Source organism: Thamnophis elegans, chromosome 1 (genome assembly GCF_009769535.1).
Source record: "Thamnophis elegans isolate rThaEle1 chromosome 1, rThaEle1.pri, whole genome shotgun sequence".
Taxonomy (NCBI): domain Eukaryota; kingdom Metazoa; phylum Chordata; class Lepidosauria; order Squamata; family Colubridae; genus Thamnophis; species Thamnophis elegans.
Window position 1 is genome coordinate 98,237,091 of NC_045541.1, and position 27,109 is coordinate 98,264,199.

Sequence of the window (27,109 nt, forward strand, 5' to 3'; positions counted from 1 at the left end):
CTACACTATGCTTGCATATCCATTTCTCCTCCCTCTAAGATATTTTACAGCTGTTTTCACATGTTCTATTAGACCACCATTTCCCAACTTGGCAGTTTCCAGATGTGCTGTGATAACATAATTGAGAACATTGACAGAAAATTAATATTGAGCTTAATAGTTTATTACTTAAACTCAAATTTTAATTGCACTCTAAGAGAAATATCACTCTAACCTAGTTTGGTAACAGAGAGCTCAAGAAGGAATAGTACTTTTCTCCATAGGCATCTACTATAGGAGAATGCAACAGGATGATCAAAACCTCAACATTTTTCTATATGCATTCTTTACTCTAATCACTTTCCCCTTAAAAAGACCCATTGTTAAAACTTTTCCATTGTTTCTTCTTAAACTGGGCTATGCTCAGAACTAATGCCCAAGCACCAATATTTTGCAGTCAGAAAATTTAAAACTGGAAAAACCTATTTATTACCTATTTATTTTAGAACAGATCTGGTTTTTCAAACATTGGATTAAAAAAGAACAGCTGCTAAGGGTTGATTATGGGGGTGGGTGATGCTTTAAAGGCCTAAAGTTGAATTAGGTATTTGCACTATAAGAGATATAAAAGCAAACATAAAGGACAAGTGACAGAGTGCAAAAGAAGGACATACACTTGTAGAAATTAATTGTGCATAATTAATTGGACTTATATATGCTTTTTCTAGTTTCTGACAGCCTTTCTAAAATTGCACAAAGTTTCTCTCCCAGCATAAGGTCTTCTGGAATTTGTTCTTTAATATGTTCCAAATAAAAATTAATGCTAGATTCTATGTTTTGAATATATTATTATAGAGACACAGAAAACAATGATTGCACAAATATATAGCAAGATGAACACAGGAAATGTGGAATCATGAGAATACATTACTTGCTTATGATGGTGAGATTTCTTAACTAAACTGTTCCTGATAAAGAAAAATCTAGGTCTATTATAGCGCGCTGCTAAGACACCAGGTGGCAAACAGCACAGATCAATAGCAATGTCCAATTGTAAAAAAATAAAATGACCCACTGGAAGAAATGGTTCCCGTGGGCACTACAAATCCCAAAGACATATTTCTTCTTCTGGCATGTCCTGCATGCTAAATCCTTCTGGTTATTTCCAGAGCCACAGACTCATCTGTTTAATGCTTGTGCATTAAACAGAAGATGTTCTTCTGCAGTAAGCAGCTAGGTAACCCCATGTATGAGTACAAATTCCATGAATATCTTCAGGCCTTTCGGATGGCTGAATAGCAAAATAAAGCACTTCCCTGGTTATTTTCACCAGATAGCTTCTGCAATCTATGAAAAGAACATGGTAAATGGTATACCATATTTCTTTTATTCTGGAACAGAGGTGTCCCACACACACAGCAATCAACACAAACATACACACATATCAATGCACTTAATTTTTGAAAACACAGTCAAATTCATAATAATACTTATGATTCTTATGCATTAATTACATCTAGTTCCTATCTGATTTAATTGTGTTGATATATTAATAAAAAATAAATATATAAAAGTGTGGTTCCTTACCTTACATACGTTTAATGTTCCCTGTTTGTATTTGAGATTGACACAAATGTTCTAGAAAGAATAGAATTTACTTGGTTGGCGCCATACTTTTGGTATATTTCTATGAAGAATATTTTTAGCCTTTGCAGTGACAAATTATCATGCAAAGACATGTTTGGGTGTTTTTTGTTTTTTTTTACAACCGTGATCTGCCTTCCTGATCATAGGTTGCTGAAGCTATTTAGAGAACTATGCCAAGAAAAGACCTAACATCTCATAAAAAGCTAACATCACTATTACACTAAACTTAAACTGAAAAGACCTAAATTAAGAGGCAGGGTATTGACTTCCCTCCTGAAAGCAGAATCAAGATGAGCTGATACCAAAACAGCATTATATAGCTGAAAAGCAGCATGTTGCATCATTTACAAAATAATAAAATGGAGAAAAGTACAATAATCTTAAAAGCATCTAGAAAAAAATAGCAACCAGTTTTTGCGTATAGGCTGGTATTTAACCAGAGGGCTGAGATTTCAGCCTTCTGGTTAAATAATCTATTGTTGTTGTTGTTGTTTTTTCCTGTTGCCCTGGTATGTCTGTTTCAACTTCTACTCTGGAAAGCTCCTGGGTACTGCAAAAGTATAATAAATAAGTAAAATAAAATGGTACTTTTCTGTTCATACTAATAGAAGGAATGATTTTGTTTGGCTCGATAGGACTGTAGTTCTGTAGCTAACGTTTTTCACTTATTGTTTGGCAGCTGGGGAAGAGATTTATACAAAGTACAGTTCCCTAGCCACCACTCCATAAGTAAAAGCCTCAAAGTGGTACAACTAACAGAAGCAAATGCATCACTCCTTGGCTGGTGCTGGGAAGGACATTCATCAATGTGGACCTGCAACACAGGTGCCTTCCCTTCAGCATAGTGTTAACAGGGGTGCAGAGAGAGGCATGCAGTCTGCCAGCAGTACATTATTGCTTTGTGAATACTTTGCAAATAAATCTGATGTAGCTGCAAAGGAAATGCTTCCTTGATGTCTACTCTATTAATAAGTGTGCACAATTAAAATGTGTTCTGACAGCATTACCTCGCATCATGCTTTTTTTTTAATCCAAAATTGTTGGCACTGAGTTTCATCTGAAGGACTTAAATTTTCAAATATATTGGAAATGAAGATGAAAGGTCCTGCCACTAGTAGCATAGATGAGATGATGAAATGATTGAAGGACTGTTAGAAAATAATAGAATGAAAAGCTAAAAAAAAGGAGTGATAGCTTAGCTATTGTTCTTGTGATGGAGTATATCAAAGATGTTTGGTAGAAGCATCTGGTGTCTTTGTATCAGGTGGCTACTACACAATATATATATATATATATATATATATATATATATATATAGATAGATAGATAGATAGATAGATAGATAGATAGATAGATAGATAGATAGATAGATAGATAGATGTGGGGCAGATTGGCCACAGTCACACTATGAATGGGACAATTTGTGCTATCTATGGTAGATTAAAGAGTGTTGAGTAAGGAGGAGGCTCAAAAACAATAGGTGAGGACATGATGGAGCAGAACAATGTCTCTGCAACAACTCAGTTATAAGAGTTGACTTATTGTACAACCCCCTAATTATATTGAAATATTCTTATTATGGAAATATCCTTTGCTTGTCAATAACTCCTCCCCAGTGCTGCCACTTTAGATTAGAAATTAAAGGTAAAATTTGGATATAATAGATCAGGAGTGTCAAGCTTGACTTGTTTGAGGGCCGCATAAGGGTTGTGTTTGACTTCGGGGGGCAGGGGGAATGGCCAGCTCAATGTCATTCATATCTGGAGACCCTTGTGACCCAAGCACTCTGCCAAGAAAAATAGCTCCCGAGCTCCATTTTCAGCTGCAACGGCCTCCTGCAACCCTCTGCCAGCAAAAATGGAGCTTGGGAGGCCTCCTGAATTCAATTTTTTGCTAGCAGTGGCACTGTGGGCCAGTCCATTGCTGTTTCCAGGATGGCCCCACAGGCAGATCTAATGAGTTTGATATCCCTGTAATAGATGTTACTTTTCCACAAATTCATATTATCTGGGTACAACTGTACATATAATATCAGCATAAATTGTTTAAAATTTAATATGAAGGAACAATCCATCATGCAATTATCTATAGATTTTGTTGATCCAACAATGCTTTTTGTACAAAATACAAACTATTTTTTTCTCTTGTCAATGAGCAAAAATCTGTTTAACACTCTGTTCTCTGCTCCTTGATTCAGAACATAAAAGAACTGAATATTTATTATGTAAATTCTAATGAGATATCTTCTTTTATATTTAGCTCCTATTCCAAGCATTAGCAACAAAAACATAATAAAACAATTCTATAATCATAATAATTATTTATATGTCTCTGAAATCTTCTATCCTGGAGTTTTCATATTGGTTAAATATAAATTACATAGAAATTATCTAAGAACTAAAAATAAGAAAGATATTTGCTATGGCTAAAGAACATTTAACTAAGATGAGGGAAAATAGATTTTTATCTAGCACAAATGCAAAATCAGCTGGAAAAGATTTCTAGGAAATTGTTTTTGTAATACCATCCACAACAAGGAAACATATTAACTGAAATATTGATCATGTTTGCATGACACAGATAAATATCTTCTGTCCCCACTCAACTGACCTACCTCCATATAAAAATAGTATATGTTCATGGATAATTCAGTCAATCATCAATTGGTCATCTATTGGTCACTATTCAGTCCTCTCAGGTGATGCAAAAGAGGCTCGCAAACTGGCACTTCCTATTCCCACTTATTCCTTTTTTTTAAAACCGCAACTATAACCCTAACCCCATGATGGCTAACCTTTTCCGGACTAAGTGCCCAAAGCACACGAACCCGCAAAATGCAATGCACGTGCCCTTACCCCCGCACACTCACGCACGTGCCCAGCACATGCACCATACATGCATGTGTAGCCCCCACAGGCGTCCTTACTCCCATGCATGCATGCACACACCCCATGCCCCACCCCTCATGCCCCCACGAATGCGCAGCAGTCACCCAAAGGCTAGCTGGCTGGTGGGAGGCATGCGCACAGGCGGGGCAGAGCTGAACTGGTGTGATGGCTCGTGTGCCTTCACACATGCCATAGGTTCGCCATCATGGCCCTAACCCATAGACAGGTTTAGCTAAATCCACTGTGTCAGAAGGAAGAACTTGATTTGCTCAGACTCTATCTGGACCTTGAAGCAATTATGAAACAAAAATGACCATCTAATCAAGGAGCAGGAAAAGTGCTGTCAAAGAGTTCAAGCGACTGCCCAGGAAGATGTCCAGGGCAACCTTGGCATTTTGTTCACTCATGACACTTTTCTTTGTCATTACTTCCCAATCAACCACTTCAGATTTCATGATGTTTTCCACCTCTGTCTCTTTAATGTTCTTCTTTCTTTACTCAACTTGTTCCAGCTTTTTCATCGGCTTGCCATCTATTCTGCTGTCTTCCCACTGGATGCTTCATCAAACTAAAGCCATCCATACTTGCTCTCTATTTCCCAACTCTCATTCTACTGATTTTTTTATCTTTGTTGATCTTCCTTAACTACCTCTCATTTTTCTTTCTTTCCCATCTCAATCTCATTGCCAGAACCTCTGGTCTCCTAGCTTTGCACCCCTTCTAATTTTCATTTTTTTCCTTGTCTATCCCCATAAATATTTCTTTATTTTTAAAATAAACATCTTTCCCAGGGTTCTGAGAAGTGGTATCTGCACCATGTATGAAACAAGATACAGCTGTTATCTCTATTTCCAAAAAGAAAAAGGCCTGACAGAGAGAAATAAAGAACTTGTTTGTACAACATTCTAATCTGGAGACAGGTACCATGATATATGAACATAATAACCCAGTTTTTATTATAATTATTCCAGTGCTGGAGTTTTAAGGGGTGAGCCAAAGGAAGCCTTAGGGGTGCTTGGAGCTAAATTCACTTAGCCTGATCATTCATGTTATATGAACAAGGAAGAGAATTAATCCTTTCTTCCTGCATCCAGCACAGAAATCATTGCCTGGTAGATCCTCATAAAAATGGGCTGCTCTGGAAACTTCTCACTTTATTCTTTAGTCTCACATGCAATCACATATTTCACCATATGGGGTTGAAACAAGGAAGAAGGGGATGGAGTGATTATCCCTCACCCCCGATTGTCATCTCTGCTGGTTCTTATCAGATTATCACAGATTAAATGGAAAAGCAGAAGCAGCTCAGTTTTGATTTTAATATATTTAGTACTACAGTTCCTACCATGACAATAACAAACAGAACAGAACAATAGGAATTGGAAGGAATCTTAGAGGTCTTCTAGTCCAACCCCATGCTCAAGCAGGATCATTTCAGACAAATTGTTGTCCAATCTCATTTTGAAAACCTTCAGTGATGGGGAACTCACAATTTTTGAAGGCAAGCCATTCCACTGACTAATAATCCCACTGGCAGGAAATTTCTCATATCATGCTAGCTGGGAAGCATTTGCTTTGGAGGATTAGGAATACTGGGAAAAGTAGATCCAAACAGATTAAAAGGTAGCTTTGAGGCATATTCTTTTGACTATTTCATATCAGAATTGCTAAATGAGTCAAATAATAAAACACGTTATAGTTAACACCTCTCAGCTATGTATTTAGCCAGTGATTCTGTCCCATGATGTTACCCCGTGTTCCAGCTAATAATGCCAAAAAGTCTCAAATAAATTATTACAGTGTTTATTGCTACTGACTACTACAATCAAAAATTATATAAATTTCCCTCTAAATAAGGAGAACTTGAAGTCTCTAGTATGGAACACCAGACTGTGAACCAAAGCTTTCTAGTCTGAGAGAAGCAACAAATAAGGGAGGAAGATGTACCATTCATAACTTCCAAATGAATCATGCTACATACATTTATATAAAATGATCAAGCCACTTTTATTTTTTTTAAATGGTTTCCATCTATGGTCTGTTGATTTTCCCTTTATTTTTATCCTCATTACGGAAGTATTATTTTAAAAAGCAAATTTGCCAGAAGCAAATCATTGAAATGTTTAGACGACTCTTTTATTCAGTTTGAAATAAATTGTGATTGCAGCTGTGAAGTACATAAGATAAACATTTTATGAGAATTCATTCCTGACGTTAACTTACAAACAATTGATGAACCATTAACTCCTCTGTTAATGTGGTTTGTATAGATACCAAGACTCAGATATAAACAAAACCAAATAATTCATTACAGATTTACAGTAAGTTAAAAATGTTAATTTAATGTTAATTTAAAGACTGTGGTAAACTTCCTTGCATCATTGAATTTTAAATGTCAGTGGAAAACAAGACCAAGTTGGTGAATTACTTGCAACGTGATCAAAGGCATGGTTAAAATCACTGAAATTTGATTTGTTAATAAGGGATAAAGAGAATGCAAATAAACTAATTATAAAGTTAGATTTGTAATAGAGCAAATCCCAAAGTAAAACTTTTAAATGATGTTAGAAGATTGTAATTGTAATTAAGAACACACTGAGAAGTAAAACTGGTGTATTAACCAACCTTAATATAATTAATGTTTTAATTTCAGAACATCCCACATCCTCAATTCACCAGACTCCAGTGAGAAAGATGGTCATATTAAAGCCAAAATATACAGTTTGATAATTAAGTAGAAATTTCTGAAGGGAGGGCTTAAGCTCCAAATCACATGTAAGAGAAATTAACCAAGGCTCGAAATTAACCGAGGCTCTAAGTAATTCAAAAATGTGCTGTTCTGTTAAAAACATGGCAGTGTTTTCCAGAATATTTTGTCTGTGTATCAGTTCTATTTTTGTTTTAGCTTTTTCATAATCAGATTGCTTGAAAAATTATAATGAAAAAAGACTGATCTGTAAAATATTAACTATAACTTCTGAGGGTTTATCTTATGGGGCTACAAAATAAAATCCCAGATAATCAGTAATGTCCAAGAGCCTTTTTGTTTATGGAAAAGCAGGGGAAAATGTTATCAGAATAGTATAAAAAAACAAAGGTGTCCTAAATTATTTCTTTTGCAAGCTATGTTTCTGGTATCTTATCCTTGTGGGGGAGGGGGACCCACAATAATCATGAGGAGGGGAAGAGAATTATGTTGGAGGCTGCATTGCATATCAATATATCATTTTTAGAATTTTACTAATTACTGTGCCTGAAGGCTTTTCTGTTAAGAACAGCATCTGAGATAGAGAGGTCAGCATCATTCATTGCTACTTAGCATTTTAAAACATATATTTAAATGAATATATTTTTACAAATTGAAGGGAAGGAGGAAAAGGAGGGGAAATGGGGGGAGGAAGGGGAAGAAGCTACACATTTGAATCCCAATCACATCTCATGTTACATTTAAGTATCTTGTGGTAAAATTTTATTCCACAGAATTGCTAAAAAATATTATATTATGGTTGCTTGTATGTCTTTGATTTAGAATTGTGAGTGCTTCTCAGTTAGGTTTTTATTATGTATTTTGTTTCATTCATATAATTTTGCATGGTAACCATGGTAATTTTGTATCCTCAATCTAACAACCGACCTCTATGTTCCTACAAGTAGCATTTTTCTTTCCAGAGAATATACATTAAAAAAGGAAAATGTGTACTAAACAGGGCTTCTGATAGGTCTCTGATGGCACATGTGCTGGCACGAGAGCCGTTGCCCAGGCTGAGCTCTACCATACATGGCATGGGGGGGAGCAAGGGGGGGCTCCTCCACACCTTGCTTTTAATCCCAAGAGTCTTCAGGGAGGCCTGCTAGGCCCAAAACAGGCCGTGGGGGGTTGCATGTGCATGCACAGGGGGCAGAAGGAGGGGGGAGGGCATGGGGGAGGGCATGGGGGGGTTATACGCATTGTATTATGGGTGTGGGAACACTCACATATGCTGTCATGCATGCATGTGCTGTCATGCGCACGTATGTGCTTTTGGCATATTAGGACAAAAAGGTTAACCCTCACTGTGATAGGTAATGCCAGCAGTTGCTTATCAGAAAGCACCCTCTAACATTTTATCACAGAAAATTCCATTTTACATGTTGGTTCAGTGATTCTGCCTCATCCAAGAGCAGACATTCAGATCCTTGGGCCATTTTTGTTTCTTTTTTAAAAAAAAGTTTGTTTCCTATTAAAATAAATTCCAAAATGACATTTCACTCCAAAGATTACTTAGGGATAACTACCCAACCTGAACAAGCACAAAAAAACGATAGGACAAAAATGTTAAGTTGGAAACCAGACCATGCAACAACCCCAACTGTCTAGTTAGCTTTCACATCTATACCAACAGCACTATCACAAATCATAATAAGTAAACACATAATATTAGAGCTACTTTCAAGTGCTGTTCCTCTAACATAACATGTACTGTCATTTTTCAGCAGAGGACAAATGGGACAAATTTTTCACAAAAAAAATTAAAGTTTGACCTCATGATTTAAAACCAGGGCAAACTGATACCAGGGCATTTAGCCCCCTTCCCCCCCAAGACATTCTATTATATTTTTTTAAATGACCATTAAAAAAGAGAGACCTTAACTTTGTTCCCTCTATTTTTTTTTCAGTGTGTGCAGAAAAGTATAGTGTTTGAGCACCACATTTTCATGCCTGAGCACCTGAATTTTTTTTTAGCCATAATTGCCATCAGAGCAGATTTTGGGGAGGGGGGAAGGGGTAAAAGGGTCCTCTCCCTCAGACCCCCAGGAAGAAAGGAAGGGAAGGGATGGGAGAGAAAAAGGAAAGGAAATGGGAAAGAAGAAAATGAAAGGATGAACAAGAGAGGGAAAGGGAAGGGAAGGGAAAAGAAAAAAGAAGGGAAAAGGAAATAAGGAAAGGAAAGGAAAAGAGAAAGGAAAGGAAAAAGAAAAGGAAAGGAAGATAGAAGAAGGACAGAAAGGGAAAGGAAAGAGTGGAATAGGTTGATACTGCTCAAAAATCAAGTCTCAAGATCCCGTGGACCCCTTTGGTTCAGGCAGTCCAACTCCACACTGCTTCCCTCTCTCCACAAAGCGAAGGGATCGCAGAAAGGCTGCTGAGCCCAGAACGGGCCTTCAGATGACGCAATGCCTGAGAAACGAGGGATGTGCAGAGAAATGTAGTCTACAACCAGCGAATCACATTTTCCCATGAACCGACAAAGGCCCAGAGGATCAATGGGAATTCTCCCTTCTGCTGTGTCATCAGTCTCTGGGGCAGAGTCTTCCTTGACTTCACCCACGGGAGGAGAGAGTTCGGTGCAGAGAAAGGAGGGAGAGAGGGGGAATATTTTAAATCATATTTTAAGATATTAAAAAACACTGTACAGCGTTTTCTTGTTACCGCGCAGCTTAGAGGGAACATTGGACCTTAACAGTACTGTTGAGAAAGAAATTGCTGAACTGATACCATATACATCAAAAGGTTTAAGACTACCTCAAAAGCTCTCAACAAACCAGTTTTCTGACCTAGGCTTGTGGAGAAAGCATAAAGCACAATCTTAGTCCCCAAAACCCTCTTTTATTTATACGGCTGTAAATTATGGTCATTAACAGTCCACAAGTCTTCACAAACAATCTGTGAAGGTTCCGACAGATGTCTGTTCAAGTTGCCCAGTCTTTCAGGAGAATGTTGATAAACACCCGCCAATCATATCCAAGCCTTACTCCCAAGTCGAGTAACTGTTTTCTTAACTGTTCTTGCCTTCTGGCAGCTCTGCACATGCACACACTGGGAACAGGCTCCCGCTGTTCTTCTGCCTTGCTTATGTCAGAGTCCACAGGCTCCAGAAGCAGCAAATAACTACTAGATGGCCTTGCCCCCCTCTCTGCCTCTGATGCAGAGCCCTCATCTGAGCCTTCCCCAGACTCCAGAACTTGCCCATGTTCCTCCCCAACCTCTCACTGTCCAAATCTGCTACCAGCTCTGCTGGTCACTGGTGGGGCACAACACGAGTGGACTGTTACTATGATCTGTATTGGCATGTAACCTGCATCTCCATGATCAACCTGTCTTTTCCTTCACTACAAGTTAAATTTCACATCAGTCAAATAACTCTATACATCAGATGAAGTGAATTGCAGCTCAAAAAAAGCATGTTCCATTCAATAAAATTTGTTGCAGAAAAGGGTTCTAGCAAACCATTGGCTTTGTTTTGTTTTTTGCTATCATAGACTAAGAATGATTTCCTCCTGCAAAGACAGGTGAGTTGAGATTCAAAGACTCAATGGTTACTAATGTTAATAGCTCTTTATCACTCCAGAAATACAAGCAGTGTATTATATGTAATAGTTCCTGGGAGGTGGAACTATTAATCTTCACTTCAGGCTTATGAGTTTTCTAAATGCATCTAGCTGGTTACTCTTTGACACAGAACATTGAGAAAGATAGATTGGTGAGCATAATTTCAGCAAGGATCTTCTGTACAATGGAGAGAAACAGGAGAAATTTCACAGTAACCTCAAGTAAAGTGAGAATAAGCTCATCATTGCCTAGATGGGAAAATGTCACTGACTAAGATTTCTTTTAGTTTGTAAGCTTGGGGGGGGGAGCAGGTACAGTATTGTACCCATTTGTACAGCAGAACTTGCATTGAAGAAACTTGTTATTGTTTTCTTAAATGGTGATCCTGTTGTGCTAGAGTATTGCTATTAAGAACATTTACCATTTTAAGAGAAGTTCACTAGGTGAACAAAGATGAGCTCCAACACTCAGAAAAAGACTAGTGCCAACACATCCCCCAAAGAATACAATTGCACTATTAACCAGTCCTTAGGAAGGTTGTGAAAGTAAACAATGCAAAAAAGGCAAGCAGAATAGAATAGAATAGAATAGAATAGAATAGAATAGAATGGAATAGAATGGAATAGAATGGATGAATAAACCATGGTGGAGAGTTAAGCAGAGACAAGAGGACGTCTGGAGGTTCTGCCAGGGCAAGTGAGGGAAGGAGAGGGGCTGGAGAAAGAAAGGAGGTTCGCGATAAAGCAGTCCCCGCTGCCAAGAGTGAAGGAGAGTGCACCTCTAGCTGTTCTCTAGTCTCTGCTTAACCCCCCACTATTGTTTGGCCCTTGTGACCAAGCAATGCAGGGGAGGAGCAGAGGAAAATCAGCAGGAGGAAGGTGGGCAGAGAGAAGGGGAAAGAAAAACTCACTTTCCCATGCACTCTCTTCACCCAGGCAGGTGGCGTGGTGCTGCTATGACATGTGTCTTTCTGTGCCCACCCCAATGAGTGAAGGAGGCGCTAGCCATGAAGCACCTGCCCATGTTCAAACCAGCCCACCTCCTCTCTCCCTGCATGGACTCTCTGGAGGGAGAGGGAAGATCTCTTCCATGACCAGCTTCTTTCCTGCCCTCCTGCAGCATCAGTCTGTTGAGTCACGAGGAGCCTGCTAAGTGATGGGAAAGCTCTCTCTCCCCCTTTCTCAGGTGGGCACCGAAGGTTCCTGGGGCTGAGAAGATGATACAGTCAGTTGGGGATGCACCAGGTAGAGAATCCCTGGGTGCTGATTCTTAACAGTGCCCCCTGCCAGCCACAGAAGACCACTACTTCTACCTCAGTGCCGAACAGTCTGTGCCCCCCCTACACACACACACCGCTTGCACTGGTGGCACCTTGGCCATAGCAGTCAAGCAAGGGAGGACAGGGAGAACCAAGTGGGCCTGGCACACCCAAAGCCAGCATTTCTTTGCAACAGCCAAGAATGGAAGAGGCACCTTTTCCATCCTCCGCTGTTGTGAAGAAGCAGCGGCTCTGGGTGCACCACGCCCACTTTGGTTTTTTTGAAAGCCACTTTGCACCTTGTTTGCAAACCTGCCGCTTGAAACTCACTGCTGTTGCCCCCCCCCCACACCACTTGGAGCGGCTGGCAAAAGGTGAGCAAGGATCCCCCTCAGCATTTTTCCCACCATGGAAAAAGTGCTGAGAGTTCACCCTTGCCCCCCCGCCTGCCACTTGGCGCTCCAAGGGGGGGCTGCAATGCCGCTAGTTTCAGGAGATGCTGGCCGGTGGGGAGGGGGGATAGGCTAGCACAAATGCTTACTTGTGTGTAGGCAGGAGTTCTGTGGATGCAACATGGCAAAGGCAAGGCAAGGGGAGCGTCGGAGTGGGCTGTTTTGGGGTGTGGCCAGCCAGCCATCACTACCGGTTCAGTGAGCCAGGACCAATTACCACTACTGGTTCATCCAAACCGGTCCAAACCAGGAACGACTCACCTCTGGTGTAGATATGCAATACAGATCACTCTGTCTGATTGGATGGAAGCTGTGGAGCAGGCTGGACCTACAATCACTTGTCAGAGTTTACAGATAATTCTTGTTTCTACTAATTTCACATTCTTTTGTCCTCTATCCACAGGCTGTTTCTGGCAGTGGTAGTACCCCACAGCTACAAAATGTCCATCTGCACCTATAAATCAAGGGCAGTTTGACTTGCCTGCAGATCTTAAAAGAAGGTGATTAACCTCAGGCGTAAGTCAGGATCCCATAGAGCATACAGTATTTCACCTCAAATCAGAAAAACAGAAACTGGAGAGGCTATCTGGAAGCTTCAAGTTTCTGCTGAAATTCTGCTTAAATATACATGCAAAGGTTTTATTTCCTGATTATCTTTGAGCAATAAATCTCATACAAATTCTCAGTAAATTGTAGCTATTTTATTCCATAACACAGTAATAATTATATTTTTTATCTAAATCAATACTATTAATTTTAGAATGTGCACACTGTCTCAAACTGAATTTAATAATGATGGTATGTTTACTTTTCAAATAGCTGATTTTGCAAGCAACAAACCCTAAAAAAAAGAACAACCTATTCCAAGAATAAATATACAGTATAGAAGTTATAGTCTTATAATTTTTGGCTGCCTGAAATAATCTGTCCCTCATGAATACTTATCAAATAAGAAAGTGTGTCTCTGTAGCAATTTGGGCCATTTGTGTGATAACATCACTATGCAAATGACTAAAAATTACATCATTTCTGTCAGCTAACATTATTCATTTGTTAATGGCATCTTCACAAATGACATCATGATGCAACTGGCAAAAAACCTGAGAAATCTGGCCAGCTGCATGTGAAGTCATCATATCAAGTGTCCACTAAATCAAAATTTTGCTGCAGCTATAAGAAAATGAAAACATGACAATATGTCAATACATATTGGATTAAATCTAACACAAGGCTGTAAACATTTCCAACCTTGGAGTTTTTACTTTTTAAGGATCTAAATGCATCAAATGATTAAGCAAGTCCCTTTTGGTTTTGCCATCTGTCTGGAACTGCAAAAAAGGATCCTCTATTCCAGTGCTTTTCAACCTTGGAAACTTTAAGATGTGTAGATGTCACCTCCTAGAATGCCTCAGCCAGAGTTGAAGTAGAAAAGGCTGTTCTAGACTAATGTGGAGTTTGGTTAGGAGACACAGGCCTTCGTGGGTATCATTTATCATATACATTTGGATTGGAGGAAGGAAAGGATAAGGAACTTATGTAAAGCTTCCTTAGATTATTATGATATACGTATATAAGTATGAAAAGAAATGAGTAAAAGCAAGCCATGCTTGTTTTCATAGTAAATAAAGTCAAACATGCAGCTGTGATGGCTAATTAGCATTAACAGCTGAAACAACAGCAGGTATTAGACAGTCTGAACTTAGGGACTTTCCCAACGCAATGAACAGACCCATACTTTAAAAATTAATAATTATTATTCTGTAGCATATTTACCTTAAAGACAGCACCTAATTTTTTGATCAGTTAACACAAATCCAAGGTTGACAGCACAGTGTCCCAATTTCCACCAATTTTTGCCAGTTTTGCAATGGCCCTACAATAAGATCTGGATACTTATTATTTTCTGTAGAATCAAAACACTGTAATACCACATTGTCTTAAGTAAAAATAATCTTTTGAGCTAATCTTTGCCTTGGACAGAGATTTAAATAAATAAACACTTTGTTTTTATCTATATAATAAATAAATAACTATTTTTGTTATTTATTTATTAGATATCCTATTTTTCAGTAGTATTTAGAATTTAGAATAACAGAGTTGGAAGGGACCTTGGAGGTTTTCTAGCCCAATCCTCTGCTTAGGCAGGAAACCCTACACCGTTTCAGACAAATGGTTATTGAATCTCTTCTTAAAGACTTTCAGTGTTGGAGCATTTACAACTTCTGGAGGCAAGTTGTTCCACTGATTAATTGTTCTATCAGGAAATTTTTCCTTAGTTCTAATTTGCTTCTCTCCTTGATTTGTTTCCAACAATTGCTTCTTCTTCTACCCTCAGGTGCTTTGGAGAATACTGTATATACTCGAGTATAAGCCTAGTTTTTCAGCCCACTTTTTGGGCTGAAAAAAGCCGCCTCGGCTTATACTCGAGTCAGTGAAAAATTTGCCCGAAATGGAGGAGAAAAAGGGGCGGGGCCATGCCGCTGGGTGACACTCGTGAATGGCCCGGCGCCCCTGTGAGTTTCCCCTCCCTCTGTGTCAGTTTGCCGCGCAGCGCGCACCGCACCATCCCCCCTCCTCACGTTCTAATGTAATGCAGGGCTGTCTTACGATTCCTCTTCCTCCCCCTCCTGCCGCTCTGCAACGATGTCCCACCTCCTCCTTGTTATGGCAAGCAGCCACATAGCGATGTCCCACCTCCTCTGGTACAGTGAACCAATGATAGGAATCACTGTGCCGTGTGTCATAGGAGGCGGGACATCGCTCCCGCGGCTGCACGGGACATCATTACCGGTAGCTGCTGCATTTCCCACCCTAGGCTTATACTCGAGTCAATAACTTTTCCAGTTTTTTGTGGTAAAATTAGGTGCCTCGGCTTATATTCGGGTCGGCCTATACTCGAGTATATACGGTAGTTTGATTCCCTCTTCTTTGTGTGGCAATCCCTGAGATACTATCATGTCATCCCTAGACCTTCTTCGCATAAGACTAGACAAAGTATAAACTGGAATGTCTTGGAAGGACAAGAATTCTATTCTAGGGAGTATCTAATTTTCCACTTAAATCAGCAAGTACTTTTATATTAAAAAGTGTATTTTCCACCACCAGTGCACATTTAAAAAATTGCACATGAGAAACCATATTAAAATCTTTCTCCATCTTTTTTTGTTTGCCTATTTAGAAATTAATTTTAATTCACCCACATTAGTTTAACAATTCACCCACATTAGATATTTCAATGTTTTAAAAGACAAGATGCAACAGCTGTTACGTTAGCCCCTATGTACAAAGAAAATGTACATAGTTTATTTTCCTATTAATTAAAATTAGCTAATTGTATAAAGGCAGCTAACTTCATTTTGTATATGGAAACCAAGACTATCCCAGTTTTCTGTAGAAAAATACTATTCTGAAATCATATTTTTAAAGATGTAGAAATGTTAGTAAAGAACGGTGTGAAGTATACTCATAACATGATGCCAAAAACAATATGTGCATAATTCATTTTGTATGAAATTGTTTTGTATGCTTGCTTTTACTCTATGTTATGCTTTGAAAGTTCAAAATGGGGAAAAAAGAGCTCAGTTATAAGTACAGGAGGGCATGTTATCACTAGCATGAAACCAATCTTTAATGGCTTGTGAATAATTCAATCTTATTAGACATTCAAGCTGTCATCTTAAAGGTTACATGAAGCATGCATCAACCTGGCAAAAAATGGGGTGGGAAGAAAATACATCGTCATGTGGTGGATATGATGCTTACACCTATCCTGCAAGCTGCATCATCTTTGAAGGCAAAGCAATCTATCCTGATTTATAAATATACCTGATATTCTTATGTCCATTCTTTACTGAAAATGTAAACTGACAACCTAAGAGAAGTGAAGTAAAATAGATTTATGCTACTGTCATTTCCCACAAGCCAGTTATTATAGGTTCTCAGTCTTGGCCTCTGTGTTACTGATGGCTGGAAGGGAGTAGATATAATACATTTCACCAAATTTATATTCTTGCCCTGACAAAGCTCTAGATAATACTAGTAAGTATAAATACAGGAGATATTCCATAGGAAGCAGTTTGCATTAGTCAGATCCTAGGTAATTAGTTAACCAGGTAAATCACTAGTGCTAATTTTGTATCTGAAAAATCCAAACAATAAATGTGATTAGGATGCTGCAGCAACGTATTAGATTAGAATACAATGCAACAAAAACATTTTTGTGATTCTTAAAGTCCAGCATATTTATTTTAGCATGTTTTTGCAAACTATAGTCTACTTCATCAGATGGCTGATTATTATGCAGTCAAAAATAGCTGCATCTTAGTCCTATGCAATGGATGAGTTCCAACTTGAAAAATGTACGAATTAACTTCAGTTGTTTGTCTCTCTCAGATGAATTTAAATAGATGCCTTGCATTTTAAACCTTGGCTGCAAACAGTGGATTTTCGGTTAGTATGCATAATCACAAATTTTCCATATAACATGGTGCTTGTATGCTTGTTTCATAGTAGCTGGAATAAATGATGTACAGGTAGTCCTTGACTTACAATCACAACTGAGCCCAACATTTCTGTTGCTAAGCAAGACATTTGTTAAGTGAGTTTTGACCCATTTTACAACCTTTCTTGCCACAGTTATTAAGTGAATCACTGTAGTCGTTAACTTAGTAATACGCTTGTGAATGAATCTGGCTTTCCCATTGATTTTGATTTTCAGAAGGTCGTGAATTGCAACCATCATAAATATGAGTCGGTTGCAAAGCATCTAAATTCTAATCACATGACAATGGGGATGCTGCAATGGTTGCAAGTGTGAAAAGCCATCATAAGTCACTTCTTTCAGTGCCATTGTAACTTTGAACAGTCATTAAGCAAACTGTTGTAAGTTTAGGATGATCTGTACATATTTTCAAAAGTGTTCTAAAATGCAAGAAGAAAAATCATATGTTGAAATATGTGGACATAATGTATAACAACAACAATATAATATACTCCACTATTAAATGTAATATGTGTAATATAATCACTATTAAATAGTGATGATATTACACCCTCACACCACTGCTCTTTATTAAGGACACAGTCTGTTTGGACAAGTGGCAACAGAATCATCATCGTCATCATCCCAAATAAAGGGGAGATAATAAAGCAAAGAAGTATAATAGTAGTAAGTATAGTATAGTAAAGAAGATAATAATGAGAAATAATACTACAACCACACTACAGAGATGGGTTCCTCCCGGTTCAGCCCGGTTTGGCCAAACTGGTAGTGGAATTCCGACCTGTGTCACAGAGCTGGCAGCAACCCAGGCTGCCACTGGGCCACCACCATTTTGGTTTTTTGTGACTGCACATGCGCAGTTCACTGTAAATTGTTCTGTGCATGGGCGAAGAACAGCAGGGGTTACAAACCGGTAGTAAAACCAGCAGCAACCCACCCCTGCCACACTACATGAGTAAATATACATAGACATTGACAACACTGAAGGAATTAGGTAGGTGTTCAGCAGAGTGATGGCACAGGGGAAAAACTGTTGCTGTGTCTTGTTGTTTTGGTATGCAATCCCTTATAGCACCATTCCGAGGGGAGGAATTGAAACAGTTTATGTCCAGGATGTGGGGGGTCTGCAGCAGTGGTGGCTTATGACCCATACGCCTTGGTACGGAAATACCGGTGCCTGCCAGGAGCACCGGTTACTGCCTGCCCTCTGTCCTTACCTGTATTTGAGCTCTTCAGGGCTTCCTCACATGCACATGGCATGTACGGCGCCTGCACAATGCTTTGCTGAGCAGCTGGCACATCATGGAGCCATCACAGATGGTAAGCATGTATGTGTGCATTGCGCGCGTTCATTTGGTGGACGCCGGGCCCCGTTGCACCGGCATCCGGAACCCACCACTGGTCTGCAGATATCGTTTCAGCCCTCCTGACCCATGCAATATACAGGTCTTCTATGGAAGGCAGGCTGGTTGAAATTATTTTTTCTGCAGCCCTGAGGTCTGTACTTGGTTACAGTACTCTTGGTACAGTTGGTTACAGTTACTGTACCAAACCAAACAGTTATAGAAGTACAAATGAAAAATTCAATAATTCCTCTGTAGATCTCTATCAATAAATCCTGTGGCAGTCTGAACTTCCTGAGTTGATGCCGTAAGAACATTCTTTGTTGTGCCTTTTTAATGATGGCTCCAATGCTAAAAGTCTATGTCAAGTCCTGGGAGATTACAGAATCCCAAAACTCAAAGAACTCTACTGCTGATACTGTGCTGTCGAATATAGTAAAAGGTGGTAATATAAAAGGGCTCCTCCTAAAATCCACTCTCATCCCTACAGTTTAAAGCATGTTCAGCCAGAGATTGTTACGGCTGTACCACAGAGCCAGGTGTTCAAGCTCTCATCTATATGCAGACTCATCACAGTCTCAAATGAGGTCAATGGCCGGTGTATTCTCTGCAAACTTCAGTACTTTAACAGAGGATTCCCTTGAGGTCCAGTCTTTGGTATATAGACAGAAGAGCAACAGAGAGCGCATACAGCCCTGAGGGATATGACTTTGTCAGCACAAAATTCCTATATCTGCTATCTATTTTTTTTAAAAAAGAAAGAAAGAAGAGAGGAAAAATAATTAAAGCCACGTGGATTCTGGTGAACACCAGCTGCTTTCTGTCATTTACTTAACAATCCTTATTCCAAGGACATAATTCTGGGTATTTCACAGAATTCTTGCTATAAGATCCGAAGGCACACTTCTGACATAGGAAATGCCAATTACTCATTTATTAATCCTTATAAATGTTTTTCAGCTGAGCTCTGGCTGGAAGCACTTTTCTTTCACTTTGCCCTGTGCAATGATCAGATAACAGCATAATCAGTGGGATCCCCAATTTCTGGTTTACTTAAACAGAAAAATAATTCTTGAATGACTTGTTTTTCCCATTCACGTGTGACAGTTTATTAAAAGGATTGAGATGATACGGCCTGCATAAGTGTTGAAGCTGACACTAATTATTTCTGTAATTTAAATTCTAGAAATCATTCAACTAGACATTATCAAGCTTTTCCCCAGTCTTCTAATATTGACAAACCCATGACCACAGTGTTGAACTTGCAGGACCTTTAAGCCTGTTCATAACAATCATCCATTTTGTCTTTTCACTATGGGACTATCTTCCTTATCCCATTACTACTTAATCCCTTTATAATCCAATCAGGATCATGTCAGTTCTTCCTAACAGCACTGTAACCTCATAATATTTTATTCTGCCAAAGATTAATCTTCGATTCCAATCTAGAGATGATATAATTCCTATCTTTGACCCAGTTCAGTCAAGGATTCACCTTCAATTATTATAACTGCATTAGAAAGGCAGATGCCCTATTCAGCAACATTTATTTTCTATAAATTGGAAATTTTATATCTATAAATACAGTACAGCTATATCTATCTATCTAACTATCTATCATATTCTTTAAACAGGGTTTGAAGTATTATCATTCAAAATTAAGATTCAGAAAGCACATAATTCTAATTTTATTTCAAAATCTGATGTCATACAGCTTTTTTAAACAATTTTTTTCTAATTCGTTTTTAATTTAGAAGGCAAGTAAAGAGATTAAAAGTTATTAAACAGATACAAAAACTGTTCCATCACTTTATAAAGCATTAACTTAAATCTAAAACATGAATTACTTTACATCATTATTTATTTATATCCATTGATCAAATGTCTATGGTCACCTATTTCACAAAAGCTTTTCTAGAGTTGAAAATGTAGCTGAAAATGAGCTGGTTAAACTATTGCGGGATTTTCAAATACAAACTGATAAAATCTTGACACATAATACACCAGAGTTAATTGTGGTTGAAAAGAAGAAAAGTATGAATAATTGATGTGGCAATATACCAGGCAATAGTAGAATAAAAGACAAAGGATGGGAGATCACAAAGCATCAAGGTCTGAAAATCAAAACTGAAAGATTATGGTAAAAACTGGCTGAGGTGTGATCGTTGGCACACTAGGTGCTGTAGCAAAAAAATATTGGTTGATACTTAGAAAATCAGCATATTACAAAATTCTCATCGGTAAATTACAAAAAAAAAACCCTGCAGTGTTTGGATTTGTACATATACTACGCCAATACATTGTGATATCTTAAATTCTTGGGAATAATTCAATGCATTTGAAGCGAACACTATTGAAAGAACTGGAAGCTGTGATTTCACATTGTTCTGCATATAACAGTATATTAAAAAAAATACCAGGCAAAGCAGATATAATACCTAGCTAAAACCAAGGAAAATGAAGAAAAGAGGGGCAATTCTGCCTGCACAAGAACAAATGCATACAAAGCCAGAATTGAGAAAAGAAGCAAAGGAGCGACAGGCGGCAAATGTCATCTCGCAAAAAAAAAATGGTGAATGATTGTACAGACTGGCTATAAACAGCGGAATGACAAAGTCACAACAATGGTGAGATTCACCATTTCTGCTCACTCCTGTTTGCAATTAGTTGGATGCTTTCAAAATTATTCTTTAAAAAGAATGTTTAGTATTAAATTCAAGGTAATTTTATAAAGAAGTTGATACAAGGGGGCCAGATATTCCAAGTCAGTCAGGATAGTTGCAAGAATGCCATTTTTCCTCCCAAGCAAGAACTAGTGAGGCCACAAAATAAACAAAGTAAGAGAAAATGAAGCATCTCTGGGATATTAGAATTCAAACAGACAAGTAGCTGCCACATAACACCTGCACATAAGAACTGTGAATAAGAAAGACATAAAATCTGGATAGCTATGCTTCAATAACCATTTCAGAGATGGGTTGCTCCTGGTTAGGTCCAGATCGGGCAAATCAGTAATAGTGGTGGTGAGAGGCTCTGCCCACCCACCTGGATGCTTCTGCGCATGCACAGAAGTGTTGCGCGCACGAGCAAACTGGTAGTAAAAAAATTGGGAACCTACCACTGAACCACTTATATACTGCTTCACAGTGCTTTACAGCCCTCTCTAAGCGGTTTACAGATTGCTCACAACAATCTGGGTCCTGGGACTTCCTGGGAGGAACCTGCTGGTGGTGGCAGCAAAAAATCAGCTGCCTCCGAATTCCTGGCTACGTACCTGTTTAGAGGATCTTCCATCTGATGTCTTATCAGGTTTTCTTATCCTTCAGGCAAGAAGGAAAGAAGAAATTGTTTTGCTGGCAAATGCTCTTCGATTTTTGCAGCTTTTGTGCTTGCAGGGAAAGGGGGGCTAGCCCAAGGCAGAACGGCTGTCCGTGCTGGGAACTTCAAACTGCCTTGTGCGGGACAAAGTAGGTCTCCCCCACTCAGTTCAAAGTTTTGTTTGATTTAATCTTATCACGAGCTGAATCCGTTTGCGTGGACAATAATTGTTTATCAACATTTTAGCTTCTTTTCTTTTTCTCCTCCGAAAAATTATTTAGTTAGAGGCTTTTAAAATGGCACCGAGCAGGCTGGTTTCTCCGGTAATAACGAACACTTTTTGTTAATTCTCACAAGAATTCAAAACAAAAGAGATTGCTTATCATTTGTTTTGGTTTTACAATAGGCCAGCAGAAGCTTTTTAATTAGTTTCATTTTTACAAGAATTTCACTCCTTCATTAATCTTGCTTATCTGGAAGTTAAATGGTGATGAATCTGCTGAACGGTCTTGTTACAATGTTTACTCACTGAAAGTTTTGCCAAGCCTTAACTTCAAAATAAAAGGGGAACTCAGCCTCTTTACTTAAAGCTGCATATTCAGGCAATAGAGTTTTATTAACTGCAGGCAGATAAATTTTGAAATGGCTTCAAAACCAAATATTAACTCAAAGTCGTCACACTCTACTTCCAGGGGCACACCCTCAGTGCCTGGCACAAAGCTGCAGCCTCCGCTTCCTACGCCCCCTGCTGGGGATGTGTTAACGAAAGAATTTTTCCTGAGCAATCTAAGCGAGGCTCTTAATGCACAGACAATTAAAATGGAAGATAAGTTTAGAGATAATAGAGAGGTGGTAAAGCAGGAGAGAAAAGAGGAAATAAAAGAAATGAAAGAAGAAATCAAAAGTGAAATAAAAGGACTTAAACAGGAGCTGTATGAGAAAATTGACGCTAAGGTTGGTAAAATTAGAGACGAAATGCTGAGACTTGTAACTGTATTAACAGAACATATTTCTGGACTGGAAGATACTCTAGAGGTTCTTAATGATGCCAATGCTAACTTGACATTGAAAACAGAGGTGGTGGAACAAAAAGTGGAAAATGCTGAAAAAGAAATTATTATGATACAGTACCGACAAATGGAGTTCGCATTAAGAGTAAGGGGGCTGCGTGAGGAGAAACAGGAGAACCTGAAACAGATTCTATCGGAAGCTTTTGACCGCTTGATGGGAAGACCAGGGACCAACCTTGACTGGCAAATCGACAAAGCTTACCGCGTTAACTCCTGGCTGGCAAAGCAGAAGCAGCTTCCTCGAGACATCGTTATATATTTTACTACAAGAGAGCTTAGAAATATGGTACTGCAAGCGTCTTATAACACTAAGCTTCAAATTGGCGGTCAAGACCTGATTGTTTTGAAAGAGATACCACCTCAAATGTTAAGAGCCAGGAGAGACTACGCTTTTTTGGTCGGAGAACTCAGAAATCGTCAGATACAGTATAGATGGGATGCACCATTTGGCATCATATTTACATTTGATAAGCAAAGGTACCGCCTCAACTCTGTATGGAAAGCCCGAGATTTTTATTATAATATATTGAAGGTCGGATACCCTGCACCATCTGGACCTAGAGAAAGACCACAAGAAGGACAGGATAGACAGCAAACTACACAACCACCAGACAAGGAACAAAAACCTAGCCATATGACTACTAGACGTATGGAGAAACAAGCTAAAAAGCAACAGCATCAACAATCATCGGCCATCGATCAAGGAACTACAATAACAAATCTGGAAGCAGTGGGAGGAGCTAGATCTAAGGTTAAATAGGCCATGCAGGAAGCTCTAAAAATGCTTCAACCAACCAAAGATGACAACTAAGATTTTAACATGGAATGTCAACGGACTATATTCTCCACAGAAGAGGAAGAAAATATTTCATTATCTCAAACAGTTTAAGAACAATGTAATTTGTTTGCAAGAAATTCATATCAAGTCAACTGATCAAAAATATTTGATCAACTCAAAACTTGGTCAACATTTTGTAGCTTCCGCTATGGAAAAGATAGTTGTATACTTAAGAAAAGATATGAAAGCTGTATATTATTGGGTGACTGGAATGGAGTGATAGATACTAAGAGAGATAAGATTTCCCGCCTAAATACTGATGCGAGCAAAGTTACCCAAACCTTTCTTTGACATTATGGATGACTTTGAATTGAGAGATATTTGGCGAGAAAGAAATGCAGAGGAATATGACTTCCTATGAATCCCTTTCAAGGATTGATTTTATTCTAACCACTAATGATTTGCTTTCTAGGGTCAAGAAGACAAAGATTGCGGCTAGGGTCCTTTCGGACCATAACCTAGTTTGGATGGAGTTGGGAAGGGTAGTGCAGGCAAGAAGGTCTTGGAGATTGAATGAAAACTTATTTAGATATGGAAAGTATATTAATGATTGTAAAAAATTACTATCTGAATATTTTGTTTCGAATATGAATAAGGGTACATCTATGGAATTTGTATGGGATGCAAGCTAAGCGTATATGAGAGGAGTCTTGATGAATATAAATAAAACACATAGAAATAAGCAAGGGTTAAAACGAACAGAACTGGAAGAGGAAATTAAGAGAAAAGAGCTGGAGTTAACAATGAACCCAGACGATACAAAGGTTAAGGAAGGGAGGTGTGGTTTTCTCGATGCTACATATTATCATATATGGTGGACCTGCCAAAAGGTTAAGCAGAAATGATTTAAACTGTTAAAAGTTAGTTCAGTAAGAAGAAGCTAAGGTCAATGTAGAATGTCATTAATTTCTTTATCTCTTTTTTCTCAATAGATTTTAGACTGTGTTAGTTAAAAATCCATACCGTGTACGGGTTCTGGGAAGTCGGGGGGGGGGGAGGAGGAGGGGGGTTGGGGAGGTGGAGGGAGGGAGGGGCACACACACAAAAAAATTGTACTTCAATGTCTTAATGATTGACAAATGACGAAATATTTGTGTGTTGTTTTTTTTAAAGAAATAAAATAAATATTTGTCACATCAAAAAACAATCTGGGTCCTCAATACCTGGAGTTAGCAGAAGAGAAGAAAAAGAACTGGAGGAAAAAGTTAAAAAAATACACAAAAACTTGCAATAGAAGTAGAAAGACTGTGGCAAAAGCAAGCAAAAGTAGTACCAATAGCAATAGGCACTTTGGGTTCAATCATCTTGAATACTATAGGTAATGACAACATTGCCATCAGTCATTTGCAAAAGGCAGCTTTATTTGGAACAGCTTACATCCTCCAAAAGTACCTTTCAAATATCTTTCTATCCCAGATCCTTGGAAAGGACTCAATAGGTGGATGTGAGGGATCCTTAGTGTTCTCTGAGCTTGGTTTTTTTTTCTTGCAGATGTTTCATTATCCAAACTAGGTAACATCACCAGTGCTAGTGATGATCAGTTATTTCAACTCTAAACTACAAATATTATTCTTTATTGGATACAAATGTTAAATTCCAGTCAGTCAAGGAATTCCAGATAGCAGGATCCAAGAGAAGAGCCTTTTCTGCCATGGTTCCTACTCTTTGGAACTGAAAATAAAAGATTTTTTTTTAATGTATTAAAAGTCTGAAGTAAATTTGTGACTGCCATGATCACCATATCCACCATTTTATGACAATAGCCATAAATGTTCTATAAAAGATGGAAATTTCAGCTGCAGACTTAAGATGTTTTTATAGAATAGCAATATATTCCTCAGTAAAGGAAGATGTTCAACTATTATAGATATTTAGCATTTATTCTAATACAACTAGAAAAATATACCCTTTTCTTCCTTTCTCAACTAACCCAGCTGAACTTTTCACTGATGGATCTAACAGCTGTTTTGAAAATTGAAGGGGGAAGATCCCTTTTCCATGTGATGCTAGTACAACACAGAAATGAGCATCATGGGATCCATAGAAATGCTATTTACTGCAATTAGTAAGTGAGTGATGAAACCATAGTGACAGACTGCAATAGCTTTGCGTCTTCAGCCAGTCACCACTCTGCAACTGCTAGTGGTAAATGGATTATTAATTATTCCTTGCTCTATGTTCATCAACCTTCTGCTCAATTTTACTGGTCAATGTTTTTAAAACTTACATGCCTCCATAACTGATTAAGGTAGATGGCAAAATGTGGCTTCAAGACTGGAACCCCTTTCTTACTGACTCTGCCCGCAGTAGCAAATAGTTGTGTTATGCAACATGCACGTGCACCATTTACATGTGAAATGCGCCCACAGATTTAGAAAATGGGTGATGATTTCAACCCCCAAATCCCTTTTTTCTAAACCAATAGACCCCCTTACTTCTGATTTTATGACCTTAGTTCGGTTGTAACTGTTAAACAAATCATTGCAGTCGTTAAGTTAATCATGTGGTCATTAAGTGAATGTGGCTTCCACCATTGATTTTGCTTGTCCAAATAAGCCAACTGGGAAAGTCACAAATGGTAATCACATGACCCTGGAATGACGCAACTGTCAAAAATGCATACTGATTGCCAAGTGCCCAAATTTTGATCATGTGATTGTGGGGATGTTGCGACAGTCCTAAGTACAAAGACTAGTCATAAGTAACTTTTTTCAGTGCCACTGTACCTTTGAATGATTACTAAACAAATGCTTGTAAATTTAAGTCTTGCCTGCAATTGTTCTAAACTGGAAAGGAATTGCAAATGCCGGTACTACTCTGTGTAGAATAGAGGATGGCCATCCTTTCTTACCTTTTTATTAGTACATATTCACGTGACCACTCTCAAATAAAGGGAACTCTCTGCTGCATTCTAATGCATATCCATAGTTTTGCAGCCCAGATGTAATTCTGGTTTCCAATCACCTCCCACAGAAGGGAGAGAAAACTAAAGCAAAACCAATAAAAAATAGAGTCTGCAAGAGGGGTGGGTAGATAGTGGCTGAATTTCAAAAAAAAAATGTATCAATTGTCATAATTTCAGACATTTGGTCATCTATTTACTGCAGCTTTTGGACTCCCAAAAATGTTAAATGCTGTTCCTAGTCATCAGGAAATCACACATTATACATTTATACACGTAGAATGGATTTCCAAACTGACTCAGTTGCAAGTATGAATTCAGAGGCTTCAGTTATTTAGAGCTAAGTTTTAAATTAGATTTAATCAAACTTCAAACAAAACAATATTTCACTGTAGACCTAACTACATTTTTTACCTTCATACTTAAGCTATTTTTAAGATTAGCCAGAAACTATTAAACAAAATGATAAGTTGAAATTTGAAATCCTTTGGATGATGCCTCCTTGCATATTTACTATATTAGTTTAATTTTTGCCAAGTGGAATAATTATCTAGCATCAACCAATTGCTGTAATCCCTGATTGTCATCATTTATTATTATTGT